General features: G+C 37.0%; 1 protein-coding gene across 2 annotated transcripts in view; it reads left to right on the top strand.

The window, feature by feature from the left end:
• Mgat4c (MGAT4 family member C) overlaps positions 1-16,166 on the top strand; it is a 775,655-nt gene that overhangs the window by 205,645 nt on the left and 553,844 nt on the right. For both annotated transcript variants that reach the window (XM_060377968.1, XM_060377966.1), the window contains exon 2: positions 10,119-10,181. The gene's annotated coding sequence lies outside the window, so the exon portion shown is untranslated. The remainder of the gene's footprint in view (positions 1-10,118; positions 10,182-16,166) is intronic.

The raw sequence follows: 16,166 nt of genomic DNA on the forward strand, positions 1-16,166 counted from the left end.
TTGGTGAAGATCCTTTCCCATACTGTAGGCAGTCTTTTTGTTCTGAAGACAGTGTTTGCTTTACAGAAGCTTTAAATAAGAGGTAACTGTGGTGCAAAATATGACTGGGTGCTCATCATTTATTGAGACATCTATATTACCCTCCTGCCAAGGCTCAGGGAATATCATTGAAGAGGACGGAGGAAGAAAGACTATAAGGGCTGGAGGAGGCCTAGGTGGGGTGCTATCAAATGCTATCATGACGTGACATGCTAATCTGACTTGTGTACATGTACATAGGTTCAAGTTGTCCAAAACCAGTAATGATGGTCTAGATGGTCTTTATGCTCTATCTTTCCATCTTTATTGTGGAGCTATTGGCAGTAAATTGTTGGGGAGGTTTTGTTTTTTAACTGAGTGTGTGGTCACTAGTGTATTTCCCACACTGTAGTGGACGTTTTGTAGAATAAAACAGTGAAAATTCAGCTTTGTTCATTCTGTTTTCACTTTATAAATGCTTTGTTGTTGTGGTTCTATGAGATGGTGAAAGGAACGTGTTCCCGGGGGGAACCTGTTCAAAGTAGGTACCTCAGAGCCTCCATGTGTTTATCTTCAGGGTCTCCTGCCCTGTTCTAAGACCATGCACCTTCAGATTGTTCCTAAGCTTCGCATGAGTGTAGCAGTGTCGCAAACATACCTCCCATCTCTAACCTGTGTGTTATGCTTGTCAAGGGCAGCCAAGTCTGCACTCTGGTGTTCTTCATTAGCCAGGCAGAAGTGAAGTCGCAGACCGTAAGAGTCTTTACATGGGACCTTTCACCTTTATGTTCTTATTGTTTATGCATAGTAGCAGGTTTGTACCGCGTCTGAAAGTGCAAGTCACCTCTGCCTGTTCACTCCCTTATATTTCTTTTCCTCAGCGGGGTTTCCTGACAATAAATCTGGTATCTTTATAAACCCACCAATGCATCTACATGTATGTATGCTCCCCGCAAAACCTAAGTGGTCACAGTAGAGAAACTGGGTAAAAAATTTAAAAGGGTTGTTAGGGAGACAAGATGGCTCAATTGGCAAAGCAGCTTGATGCCAAATCTAGGGATTTCTGCAAGTTGTCCAGCCTCAACAAACACACCATGCACATGCACATGCACACACACATGTAAACACAAACATGAAGGTATAAATATAAAAGTTCTGATGCATCACAAGCAGACACACTGAGCATTTTATTTGTACAGACCTTGCACTCCTTCAGTGCAGAGACCACCTGAACTTTTACCAGGAGCTTTTGTGTTCTCATCTCCGTCTTGTACAAACCAAGATTGTTCAAAATCTTCTGAACAAACACAGACGTTAATTTCTCAGTGTGATATTTCAAGCGCACTTCAACTTCTTTTCATCGGGCCTTTGAAAGTTAACACTCCTCCTCAGCACAATAATTCCCACTACACCCTCAATCATCTTCACAAAGCATTTTAGATTAATGACAAATTGTAGTGTTAGTTTCTTACTATACAATTTTTGATTTTGATGGGGCAAACAATTTAATGTTTTTTTTCTGATTAATAAATTCTAAAGTATTTTTATGTAAAAAAAATGAAAAAGTCCTTCAACATGCTTCTTGTTTGATATCTCAACCCAAGAACAAGTTTTAAATAACTAATTACTCATTTTGACAGCTACTGTAACCCTATCACCTATAAACTCTTGGTCCATGGATTACAAAAACAACACTGTATTTGTAGGATGAAAATTATCTGGATGCTAGGACTACATTCTATTTCAATGCTTTAGTGTGAAAGTCTAACATTGAAAGATTTTTTTTTCCTGCAATCATGTTTGCTAGTATGTTAATTGTAAGAAATGTAAATGTATATTTATTTAAAATTTTCTTGTTAAGCAAGCTGTGAGAATCCCACACAACTAGCAATATATTCAGGAGATTTATTTGAGTAAATTGTATTTTTAATAATGATAAGGTACATTGTATTTTAGTTTAGCTCAGTTGAGGTAACTTACTTAAAGAGTAGATTGCAACCAGATATATCTTTTGGGAGAATAATCAGTAGGTTTAAAAAAACATGGTCTTCTACAATTGAATTTTATCTAGCATTATAATATTTTGAATTATTATTTCAAGCAGGCCATATAAATGGTAGTTAATTATACAGTTAATTCAGGATCTTTTGATGATATGCTACTAGCTGAAGTTCAGAATCAATTCCATGTTGAAGGAAAGGTTACTCCACTAGCCAGTCTCAATTCTATCTTCATCATCAACATCAAACCAGCCACATCTCCGTCAAGACTGTGGTGAATTTAAGTTCCTTACAATTTGTCTTTTTATGAATTTCACCATTTTCTCATATTTTTCATTAAGATTTAACTACATAGCTTTTATCCTTACAGTACACATTTTGATAATACAGTTTTCAGCAATTATTCGGCTCATTTGCTATGCTTCTCTTTCTTTAGAGAAATTAATTTTACTGTGATAATTTTTGCCGTTTTCTTGGTTTTTGTTTTCTATATAGTATTTTCAGACAATATTTTATAGGTGAACCATAAACAACATCCAAACCAAAGATACCACAGGAATGGGTTTATATTTTATTTTTGACAGCTTGCAGAGCAAGGTCCTACGCCAAAAAGCTGGAACACATGTAGTTACTCATTGAACATACTCATGTTTAATGAGTTGTGTAGATATCATCTTCAGCAATAGGGCCTTGCTGTCAGTTTGTAGGGAGCAAACTATATTCTTGGCGATAACCATGGCAACATACAGAATGTTTAAGGATTTCTGCGTGGCCACTTTGGACAACAACTCAAATAGATGTAATCCAGTACATCTACTGGAAGCTGTCTTTGGTGACCAGAGATGTCTAAGTGAGACTCTGTCTCCCACATTATTTGGTGATTTAATTTAGGTAGACTTCATATATGTAGATGCATATGTATGTGTGTGAATGTAATATATATATATATAGTAAGTTTCTACTGTATTAAAAATTCATTAATACTCTTCCAATGTCCCCTTCTTTTATATGTCTCTCTCTTTACCGCCCCCCATAATTCCATCCCCATTTTTCCCTTCCATTCTATCAACTCATCTACCCATAGCTACCTATTCTATTTCTCTTCCCTAAGGAGATCTATCTGCTTTCTCCAGTACCTCAGTGTATACCTACACTCTGTGGTTCTCAATTTTAACTTAGTTAACCTTGACTTAACATATAATTCCACATATAAGCAAATACAGAAAATCGCTGTTTAATATTCTATGAACATGAAGTAAAATTTCGCAAAGATGCCCCTTATGAATTAGATCAGTGTCTGATGCTAGTATAATTTTTATGGTACTAGTACAAAAAGGGATCTAAGGACTTGTAAAATGGCTCATAAGGTAATGCTGCTCACCAGGAAGTCTAGAGACCTAAGTTTAAGCCCTGGGGGTAGAAGGAAAGATTCATTTTCTTCATGCTTGCCTCTGGCCTTCAAATGTGTATAGGAGCAGGCTCACTGCACCATACATTTATTTAATAAACAGAGGTAAATACAAAACTTTTAACTAAAAAGTTAGTCTTAGTTTTTCACAAAACGATATAAGCCATGGGTTATGGGTAGACAATTTACATTTAATTTTTTCCTACTCTCTTTCTCTCCCCTTTCTCTCAGGGCATTCCTTCCCTCATCCCTGTCTCTCTCTCTCTGTGTCTCTGCCCTCATGGCTTACCCAGGCCCTAACTCTCTTCTGCCTCCCTTCCCCCAAATAAACTGTTATATAAGAAAAAATATTTTTATTACTAAAAGTGTTAAATTATAGAACTATAGCTCACTCATAGTGCTGACCTAAAATGCAAAAGTTGCATGCTTTTTTCAGCACAGAAAAAAAGTAACAAACTGAAGAGCTTAATGGTATATATTTTCATTGATAACAGAATTTATATGAAATTCTTTTTTCTTTAAGTCTTGCTCTTTACAGATTAGTCTTTTAAAAGATTCAACATATTTTTAGTGGAAATTGCTTCACATGCTTGTTAAAGTGTAGAAAATAAATGTCACCAACTAATAGACATATGATAAGCATTGGATTGCTATTGAAACGTGTCAAATATCAGCTAAATATTCAAATACTGATGGTTATATTTTAATGTAAGAAACACCCAAAATCATCAGTGTATACAGTGTCCCATTTGTTTACAGGGAAATTTACACAGAAGCTTTGTGTTAGAGTAGTCTCCAAGTATGCAGACATTCTGTGCCAAAACATTTGTTTTCAGTATGGTAATGTGGCCTTTTTCTAACTAGCAATCCTGGTAGTTATTTGCTTTTATCAAGTAACACTGAATACCAATGAGAATAGTGACTGTTAAAAATGCATCTTTTTAAGGTGAGCATTCAGAGGGAACAGACACAGCTGTGTTTTCTGGGTGAGTTAACAGGGACTAGTGCTATGAAACTCTCAATCAGCAGAGCAAGATGCTCATCGTCTGCCCTAGCTGCACAAGCCAAACGATGTTCCAAATGTCTGCTATTTGTGTAGTTCATTTATATTTACAGAGGAGGGGCACACTAGGATTGAAATCTATTTTTAAAAACATGGTATGTGGTATTTACATAATACAAAACAAAATCACATATTTTTAAAATTGCAAGTGTCCTTATATTATTAAAAAATCAGTAATCTAGAACATGAAATTATACACAAAAACACACATATACATATTTCACTGATACCAGTATATAGTAGTAGCTCAGGTTTACTATATATATAGTTGTCACACGTGATCTCTCTTATAGCCCACAACTTTCATGTCAAGATATCTTTTACCGATCCCATGAACTTGGAAAACATAATGAGATTAACATTAATGTCGTTTCCCCATGTTTTCTAATATTTGCTGGAGACATAGTGCAGTGGTTTTTCATTCACAGAGAACTATCTGCAGGTGGTTAACACATCCAATAGCACTTAACCATTTTCCATTTTCCTGCATGGATACCTTCACTGAAATGTCTACATGACTTTCAAAGTAATGAGCGCTAGACAGTAAAATCACTGACATAATGAGAGTGTACAAATAGAAACTTGAGTCAACTGAACAAATAGCCTTCTGAAAATAGTCCAAAGACTAGAAATATTTCAATTAGTCACCACATGATACCATTTCCTTAAAATGTGACTATATTGAACATTACAAGACAAGAAGAGAATTAGGAGAAGCTTTTCTATGAAGTCTTTATAGATTTAACAGGGTGAGGTATTAGCTTACTTAATGAAATAATTAAAAAAATACTTTAGAAAGAAATTACTACAGAAATACTACTTAAGACCATTTAGAGAGTGTGAAATAACATGACTTTCCATGATAGTTTACATGATTACCATGGGAACAGATGTATAAATAATTGTATGTGGCTAAGATAATGTTTATAAGAAAAACATTTCTTTTTTTAAATTAATTAATTATTTAATTTTTTTGATTTTATTATTATTTTTTATCAGTTACATTTTATTAACTCTGTATCCCAGCCGTGTCCCAATCCCTCATTCCCTCCCAGTCCCTCCCTCCCTCCCTCATCTCCACCGTGCCCCTTTCCAAGTCCACTGATAGGGGGGACCTCCTCCCCATTCATCTGATCCTGTTTTATCAGGTATCTTCAGGACTGGCTGCAAAGCCCTCCTCTGTGGCCTAACAGGACTGCTCCTCCCTTCGGGGATGGGGAGCTCCACAAGGACCAAATATATCTGGGCACAGGGTCTTTTCTGTGACTGACATTCAACCAAGGACCATGTATGGATATAACCTAGAACCTCCACTCAGATGTAGCCTGTGGTAGCTCAGTAACCAATTGGTTTCCCAAAGTGAGGGGAACAAGGACTATTTCTAACAAGAAAAACATTTCTGTTGAATTTACCTATGTAATTAAAAAGAAAAAAATAGGGTAGCTTCAAAATCTTGAAAAATAAATCTTCCCAAACTTTAGGAGAACTATGATTTTTAAAAAAATTATGACAGTTATCATTTCTTTATGCTTTGTTTGGATGCATGGAAGAATATAGTTACAGATTTTTAAAGTGATATATATTTGTGTGCATACCTGTATTCATATCTGAGGCTGTTATATTCCTTTTTTCTTTTTCTTTGTATTAATTACAGTTTATTTACTTTGTATCCCCCCTGTAGCTCCCTCCCTTTCCTCCACCTAATGTCACCCTCTTCCCCCTTCTTTACCCATGTCTCTCCCCAAGTCCACTGGTAGGGGAGATATTCCTCCCTTTCCATCTGATCCTAGTCTCTCAGGTCACATTAGGAGTGGCTGCATTGTCTTCCTCTGTGGCCTGGTAAGGCTACTCCCCACTCAGGAAGAGGTGATTAAAGAGCCAGCCACTAAATTCATGTCAGAGACAGTCCCTGTTCCCAATACTATGGAACCCATTTGGATACTGGACTGCCAGTTGGAGTCTCCGTCCCAGAAAAGACCCTTGTGCCCAATTTTTTTTTATTCTGCAGCTCTCCTTTTTTTCTTAATAAAATAATTATATATTGGATATATCATGTTAAATAAGTTATATCTACGTAATACACATTTTAGTTCCAATTAAGGAAGAAATAAAAACACCTTATATACTAATAAGTAAGTATTATTAAAGCAAATAGGTAAATGTCATATGTCTTAGAAAGAGGCAATTGTTACCTAAATTGCATATAAATAATGTCATCTATAAATTTTGTATCATATTAAGATTCTCTGGGACATTTCACATTTACATTTTTTAATTTAATTTAATTTTATTAATTACACTTTATTCACTTTGTATCACCCTATAAGCCCCTCTCACCTCCCCTCCCAGCCCTACCCTCCCTCCCCCTTCTTCATGTATGCCCCTCCCCAAGTCCACTGATAGAAGAGGTCCTCCTCTCCTTCCTTCTGATCTTAGTCTATTAGATCACATCAAGTGTGGTTTCATTGTCATCTTCTGTGGCCTGGTAAGGCTGCTCCCCCCTCAGGGGGAGGTAATTAAAGAGCAGGCGAATCAGATTATGTCAGAGGCAGTCCCTCTTCCCATTACTATGTAACCTTACACTTGGACACTAAAATGCCATGGGCTACATCTGTGCAGGGGTTCTAGGTTATCTTCATGCCTGGTACTTGGTTGGAGTATGAGTCTCTGGGAAGACCCCTGTGTTCAAATTTTTTGGTTCTGTTGCTATCCTTTTGGAGTTCCTGTGCTCTCCAGATCTTACTATTTCCCATATCAAATGGCAGAGAAACACTTAAAGAAATGCTCAATCTCATTAGCTATTAGGGGAATGCAAATCAAAATGACCCTGAGATTTCACCTTACACCCATCAGAATGGCCAAGATGAAAAACTCAAGTGACAAAACATGGTGGAGAGGATATGGAGAAAGGGGGACCTCTTCCTCCAAAACCATACAATGGAAAAACCATACAATGTAAAAAAAGACAGCATCTTCAACAAGTGGTGCTGGTCTAACTGGATATCTACATGTAGAAAAATGAAAATAGATCCATACTTATCACTCTGCACAAATCTAAAGTCCAAGTGGATCAAAGCCCTCAACATAAAACCAGACACACTAAACCACTTAGAAGAAAAAGTGGGGAAGAGCCTTGAACTCATTGACACAGGAGAAAACTTCCTGAACAGAACACCAATAACACAGGCTCTAAGAGCAACAATCAATAAATGGGACCTCATGAAACTGAAAAGCTTCTGTAAAGCAAAGGACACTGTCCTCAGAAAAAAATGACAGCCTACAGATTAGGAAAGGATCTTCACCAAGCCTGTATCTGACAGAGGACTAATATCTAGTATATAAAAAGAACTAAAGAATTTGAACAGCAAATAATCAAGTAATCCAATTAAAAAATGGAATACAGAGCTAAATAGAGAATTCTCAATAGAGGAATATCGAATGGCAGAGAAACACTTAAAGAAATGCTCAACCTCATTAGCCATCAGGGAAATTCAAATCGAAATGACCCTGAGATTTCACCTTACACCCATCAGAATGGCTAAGATAACACATGCTGGAGGGGTTGTGCAGAAAGGGGAACCCTTCTCCACTCCTGGTGGGAATGTAAACTTTTACAACCACTCTGGAAAGCAATCTGGCACTTTCTCAGACAACTAGGAATAGCACTTCCTCAAGAGCCAGCTATACCACTCCTAGGCATATACCCAAAAGATTCTCAAGTACACAATAAGGACATTTGCTCAACCATGTTTGTAGCAGCTTTATTTATAATAGCCAGAAGCTGGAAACAGCCCAGATGCCCCTCAATGGAGGAATGGATGCACAAATTGTGGTTTATATACACAATGGAATATTACTCAGCAATAAAAACAAGGAAATAATGAAATTTGCAGGTAAGTGGTGGGATCTGGAAAAGATCATCCTGAGTGAGCTATCCCAGAAGCAGAAAGATGCACATGGCATATACTCACTCATATAGACATATAATATAGGATAAACCTACTAAAATCTGTACACTGAAAGAAACTATCCAAGAGGGAGGACTCTTGATAAAATGCTCAATTCCTATCCAGAAAGGCAAAGAGGCTGGACATCAGAAGAAGGAGAAAAGAGAGAACAAGTCAGGAGCCTGACACAGAGGACCTCTGAAAAGCTCTGCCCTGCAGACTATCAATGTAGATGCTGAGACTTATGGGCAACGTTTGGGCACAGTGCAGGGAATCTTAGGAAAGAAGTGGGAAACGATAAGATCTGGAGAGGACAGGAAATGCACAAGGAGAACAACAGAACCAAAAAATCTGAGCAGAGGAGTCTTTCCTGAGACTCATACTCCAACCAAGGACCATACACGAACCTGCTCAGATGTAGCCCATGGCAGTTTAGTATCCAAGTGGGTTCCACTGTAATAGGAACAGGGACTGTCTCTGACATGAACTGATTGGCCTGCTCTTTAATTACCTCTCTGTGAGGGGGAAGCAGCATTACCAGGCCACAGAAGAAGACACTGCAGCCACTCCTATGAGACCTAATTGACTAGATCAGAAGGAAGGAAAAGAAGACCTCCCCTATCAGTGGACTTGGGGAGGGACATGCATGCAGAGGGTGGAAGAAGGGAGGGATTGGGACAGGAGGAGGGAGGGAACCATAGGACGGAAACAAATTGAATGAAGTGTAAGTAATAAAGAATTAAAAAAAAAGAAACACGAATATATTTATTTCGAATTGAAAGCATTAATTATTATTACAATTTTGGTTTTAAAACACTGAGTTTAGTGATGACATTGTTATACAATTAAAAATGAAAATATTGTAAAAACTTATAAATTAATATACTGTACTCATAAATCTTTAATTTTAAAAAGTTTATATTTACATAATAATTTACTACTATATTTTTCATTATGTCCTGACACGTAAAATGGAGAAAGAAGTATAATCCTTCATTATCAGCTTTTGATGTCTAAGATAACATTCAGGTATAATACTTTGTTGAATTATATATTTTGCAAAGTGTGATTTTTATATTGACCTATTTGAATACGTAATGTGTTTAATGACTGTCATCTTACTAGCAATAGTTTCATTATTATCGACAGTAATTTTGATTAGACTTTTAATTTTCCAAATTTAAAATAGAAAAAGACCATCATATATTTTCTGTTAGTTCTATAAATATCGTTATTGGAGAGGATGTAGGATATGACAGTATACAGTCTATAATTTTCATGTTTAAGTACATGTGTCTCTGTATTTGTGGTGTGTGTGTGTATGTGTCTGTGTATCTGTGTATGTGTCTGTGTCTGTGCCTGTGTGTCTGTGTGGGCATCCACATCTTAGTTTTAGCACCCTAGGGTGCCCTAAGAAGATCTCTGTTTTTTGTTTGGTTGGTTGTTGTTGTTTTACTATTGATCAGGAGTTGTGAGCTACCTGACCTAAGTGCTAAGAACTGAGCGCTGGACCTCCACAGAGCAGTATGGAATGTTCACTACTGGCGCATCTGCCCTGCCCCGTTATGACTTACAGGTTAAATATTGTTATCATGTATACTTTTGGGTTAATTTACTTAGAAAATTAAAAAGTAATTTCCACTATGTATACTGATTTTTTATAATGGACTCCTTTTGTTTAGATTGTCACAAGAAACAGTTTCTACCACCTGCCTGAATAAACTTTCAAGTGGACCTTGGATCAGGTAAGGACTATGCTCTAGCTGATTTATCCTGTTCAGGGAAAATAATCCAGTTGAATTTTTAGTTTGTTCATTGATTTTTTTCGTACCTCCCTCTCTTCCTTTTTTTCTTCCTTCCTTCCTTTCTATCTTCCTCCTTCACTCCATCCCTCCCTCTCTCTTTATCTTCCTTCCTTCCTTCTTTTCCTTCTGTCCTTGCATATTTTCATCCTGAGAAACAAGCTCATGACAGTATATTTTCCTGATTGCTATAAAGCTTCAGCTCAGCGAGGATTTTTGATAAGCAGGCACTACATAATAGAAAAGTGCTTTATTTGTGTGCTTTATTTGAAGCTGTTAAGATTGTGGTAACTTGTTTTGCAGTGATAAAAATGATTACCATATAGGGATAATATCATGAAATGATGGTCTTATTATTATCACAATCCTCATTGCTAGAGTCTGAGATATTACATTTTAACATGGATATCACGTTAAAATATTTGTTTTTTCTTCTTTGTTTATTAACCGGAATTTTGAACTAGTTGTATATTGTAGTTTTGGTTTTGTCTTGTTTTACTTTTTGTTAGCTTAAGTTATCTAAAGAAACAGACCCATAGAACAAACAGATATTACAAATAGAGTATAATAGATTGGCTCTCACAATACTGTAGGTTATGTACTCTAACAAGGCTAGAGAGGAATCTACATGTTAGAAAAAAAATTAAATTCAGTAGTCTCTCTGTTCATTCCACTGGGCTGGCAAGATGCCTCGGGAGCCCTCATCTGGCGATGGAGACCTGGCCATGGAAGATTCCTGGAGAGCCATAAAATTTGAGTTCAAGTTGAAAAGCTCCAGAATCTCATTTTCAAGTTCAGGAAGGATTGAAGCACTAGCATCAACAGAGAAACTCCATTTTCTAGCAGAATGCCAAGACAGGCAAGCAGACAGGCAGGCAGGCAGGCAGACAGGCAGGCAGTCAGGGAGGGAGCCAGGCAGAGAGGCAGGCAGGCAGGCAGGCTCAAATTTGGCCCTGTTTCACCCTCAGACAAGGGTCACATCTGTGCTGACAATTAAGTTTTCCTCTTCACTCAATCATTATGAAAACAAACAAAGAAACAAACAGCCTCACAAAGCAGCTGGAGGGCATGACTATAAACTTGTTTAAATAAAAATTAAAAGCTCAGGCTCTAAGATCAACAATTAATAAATGGGGCCTCATGAAAGTAAAAAGCTTCTGTAAATAAGACAACACTGTCCACAGAACAGAACAACACCCTACAGACTGGGGTCTTCACCAACACTATAGACAAAGGGCTAATATCCAAAATTAATAATGAGCTAAAAAATTTAAACACTAACATACCAAATAATTTAATTAAAAATGGAGTACAGAGCTAAACTGATAATTCTCAACAGAAGAATATGAATGGTGAAGAAATACTTAAAGAAATGCTCGAAGTCCTTAGTCATTAGGGAAATTCAAATCAAAAGGACTCTGAGATTCTATCTTAAGCCAATCAGAACAGCTCAGGGTCAGCCGCTTTGGACCCAGAGAAGAGCATGTCTGATTGCATGCGGGTTGATGCCCCAGGTCCCGCCTCTGAGAAAAAGGTATCTGACGGGTCTGATGCTCTTTAGGTGGATGACACCTAAATGAACATCAGTACAAAGTCCCAATTTATTTCTAATATCAGAGATCAGACCTCTACTCTTGCCTGATGCATCTAAAACAAAAAGGGGGAACTGTAGAGAGCTGCTTATTGCTGCACCTTAAAGATGGAGCTGGTTTCTGCCTTCCACCTTCCCGATGGTGAGTGCTCTCTGTCACGAACAACTCCACATATGGCTAAGGCTGAGGATCTGGCTTGCTTCCATGTATGTGGACCTATCTGCATTGCCCACGTGGCATGCTGGGGTTGGCTACCCAGAGGCTATTTAAGCTGTGGGCTGGCTTTCCCCAGGGTCAGAAGATTGTTCAAGGTTCCTGAAAAAACTGCATTGAAAAAAAAAAAAAAAAACAGCAACAACAACCTCAAGTGACTACATATGTTGGAGTGGATGTAGAGAAAGGAGAACCATCTTCTATTACTGGTGGGAGTGCATACTTGTATAACCATTTTAGAAATCTGTCTGGTAGTTTCTCAGAAAACTGGGAATAGCCCTACCTCATGACCCAGCTATAACACTCCTGAGCATATATCCAAAAGATGTTCTACCATAGAACAAGGACAATTACTCAGCTATGTTCATATCAGCTTCATTCATAATGGGCAGAATATAGAAACAACCTAGATGTCTCTCAACCAAAGAATGGATACAAAAATTATGGTTCATTTACACAATGAAATACTACTCAACTCTTAAAAAGAAGAAAATCATGACATTTCTAGGCAAATGGATGGAACTAGTAAGATCATCCTGAGTGAGGTAACCTAGAAGCAGAAAGACACATTACATATACTCACTTATATGTCGATATTAGCCATATATTATAACATAACCATAGTAAAATCTACAGACATAAAGAAGGTAATCAACAAGGAGGACTCTAGGAAAGATGCTTAAATCTCATTCAGAAGGGAAAACAGGATAGACAGTGTATTAGTTGAAGAAAGGGAACATGACAGGAGCCTACAACAGATGTCCTCCAAAAGACTTTACCCAGCAAGGGATCATTGCAGACAGAGACCCACAGGCAAACTTTGGAAGAAGGGGTTGGGGGCTAGAAGGACTTGGAGGAGACAGGAGTTCCACAAGGAAACCAACAAAGCCAAAAATGCTAGGCCCAGGGGATCCTGGAGAGGCTGATGCATCATCCAAAGACCATGCATGGAGAGGACCTAGATCCGCCCCCCCCCGCCCTGCCCAGTGCTCAGATATAAACTTGGTTGCTTGCTCTTTGATCACTTTCCCTCTTACCAGGCCACAAAGGAAGAGGATCAAAGCAGTCCTGATGGGACTTGATAGACTAGGGTTAGAGAGTAGGGGAGGAGAAATCCCCCTTTTCAGTACACTAGGTGAGGAAACTAGGGGTGAGGGTGGAAGAGGAAGGAGGGTGTGACTGGGAGGAGATATGGAAGGGAACTATAATAGGGATACAAAGTGAATAAATTGTAAAAAAAATATATAAATTACAAGATTAGTAATCACAGGATTTTTTGTTGTTAGATAGAGAGTCTTAGTAGTCAGACTTCTTCATTAGGAATATATTATTATGAGTTTATTTTAAAAATGACTTGTCTTAAAAGAATCGGTATTTAGGATTTTAATATAATCCTTGCTACTGAAAAAATGATTCACAGGCAGATATCAGCAAGTCACATGAAAGAGAAATTGAGCTTTGGGGGCCCAGCTCATCTCTGAATAAGAAGTTATTTTTAAAACACCATCAGGTTTTTATTATATAAATTTTGAGAAACACAAGCCAAGAAGGAGGTAACCATGGGAAAGAACCTGAATGAATGATGGCCACAGTATGGGTTCGAGGGACCATTCCATGTGCCTGAGATACACTATGAAAAGCAGTAAAAGAAGAGACATGATTTTCAAGTCAGAAGGTTTTCCCCAGCATTTACTCAAAAGGAAGACATTCTTTTATATCAGGTTTTATGTTGTCTTGGTGTAAAGAGTCAAGAATAAAGAATCACATGTTTACTCTGACAGTGAAAAAAGCTCTAGAATTTCACTCTGAGGAAAAGTGATGAACATTATAAAACAAAACCTGTAAGCACTTAAATTCAACAATGTCAGACAGCATTGTAAAGTGACACTTATTTTTTTAAAAGTCTGCTGAAGTCTGTATTGTCAACACCAAAAACTGGATTGTGAACCTTTCTTTTCTGAATAGAGACACATATTGTATCTACTAGTCTCAGATTAAAGAGATGAAATCCCATCCTGATTAATGGAGATAACACTTAAGATTTCTGGTGCCTCCAGTTGCTGGACAGTGCATTCAAATCCAGAGGAATGGAATATCACCCTTTCATATCCTACCATAGGTTTGTCTTGTAACTAGATGCCATATAAGTACAATGCATGGGTGGAGGGACTTTTCTTTGCCTAGCCCTTATCTTGACAAAGGATCTATCCCGAATAAACTCTCTCAGGATACACAGGCATCACAGCTGTTAACTCTTCAGATTTTCTGGCACTGATCTCATGATAATACAGGCAAGCCAATGATTCTAGAAGGTATTGCTTACTTTACACACAAGATCCTCAGCAGCTAACATGGTAATTCCATTCTGAGAGAAGCTTGCCTTTGGTTCGACTTCTGGCACCAAAGTTTTGATACTGAACTGATAATTTATTGATAACTGAGGCACAGAGAAGACAACTCCAGTGCTTACCAACTGCATCCAAGTGCCACTGTGAAAGATTTCTTCCAACAGCCGCACATGATATATTCTTTCATAAGGAAAGGTATTTATTTAGCCAAAGAAACATTTCAATCTATTTCAAAGGATAAAAATAATTTTAAAGTATGCTAGCCAGTCCCAGTGGAAATACGTATCAGAAAGTATTTCAGAAATCTTAAAATACAATTATACTATAGAATTACAAATTCTCAAAGACAATATCATTGAGTCTGTTATAAAATACTTTTACATAAATTAAAAAAATACATTATGAATTGAGTGGGATTCAGTAAAAGGTAGCGCTTCAAGCAGAAGGTACAACTTCAAATGCCTTCAGGAAGAACAAAGGTGTTACACCATTAAATGAAACCTCAACTCAAGGCACTTAAAAAAAAAAAACAACAAATTTATAATAACGCTAGCAAAATGAAGGGAAACATGAGAATTAAAGAAGTTACAAAAATAAAGGAAAAATATTGAAAATTGGTGATATCAAAAGATTGTAATTAGATGAGACATTAAAATATTAACAAATCTTGGCTAGGTTGACTCAACTATTAACAAATAGAACAAAGCAAACAAAACCAAGGAAGGGATAAATGAAACTCTTACAATTTAAATGAAAGTAGGACCTTTTCTATGTGTAAGCTGAATTTAAGTCTTTATTATTTCTATATATGTGTATTTGGCTTCCCACAGAGTTCAGAAGTTCACACTTTTGCTATAGTTTAGATGCAAAATGCCACCCACAGGTCTACATACTAAATTTTGTATAGCACTCTTATACTGTGAGGCAGTTGGTCTTTGATAGATTAGGTCTATTTACTATTGCAAGACTGAGACAGGTCATCCAAGTCCTGTGTAAAAGATAGGTCTAACAAGCTCAGCATCCAGAAGGAAAAATGGATTAAAGTTTACCAATAACCGAGAAGCTATCTTCAATTAACACCTACTGGAAAAGGGAAAGTCAGTTTTCTTTAACAGTGTGCCTCTGGGTATATCAAACACTTCCCTGGAAATTCCTCAGGCCCAGGAGCAACACCACAGAAAGTAGAATACACACTTCATATTTCTCTGTGTGCTTTTGTTCTTTTTATTTGTTCTTTTTATTTTGCCCTATTGCTTTTCTTGCTTATTTTAGTTTTCTTTTTTTTTATCTCTTTTATTGAGAAACTAAATCGAAATAGTATAAGCAATGACACAGAAAGCAACAAAACTGGAAAGGAAATTTGAAAGTGTTCTTGGGAATGTGTGTGGGTTATATTCCAGTATCCTATGGTCTATTTATATGAAAAATAAAATCTTTATTTTCTTTAGGATTTGCTTATTCATAATGAACTCTACTTCAGGCCTTTCATTGCACATGGATGTATTAATTTGCTGTTATCAACCTTAGCTTCTTTCTGCACATAACTGACATCATCTTTGACTTTGTAGCTATAATGGAAATGTAGTTTCACTTCCTAGGTATGCAATTATTTATTGAACAGTTATACAATTTAGTCAAATGTTATAAATTTGTTGATCACAACTTTTCTTTTTTGCATATGGTGGATTGCTAATATTTTTCTTGTTCATTTATTTTATTTATTTTACATCCCTGTAGGCCCTTTCCCCTCCCCTTCTAGTCTTACCCTCTGTCCC

This window comes from Meriones unguiculatus, chromosome 2 (assembly GCF_030254825.1).
Source record: "Meriones unguiculatus strain TT.TT164.6M chromosome 2, Bangor_MerUng_6.1, whole genome shotgun sequence".
Taxonomy (NCBI): domain Eukaryota; kingdom Metazoa; phylum Chordata; class Mammalia; order Rodentia; family Muridae; genus Meriones; species Meriones unguiculatus.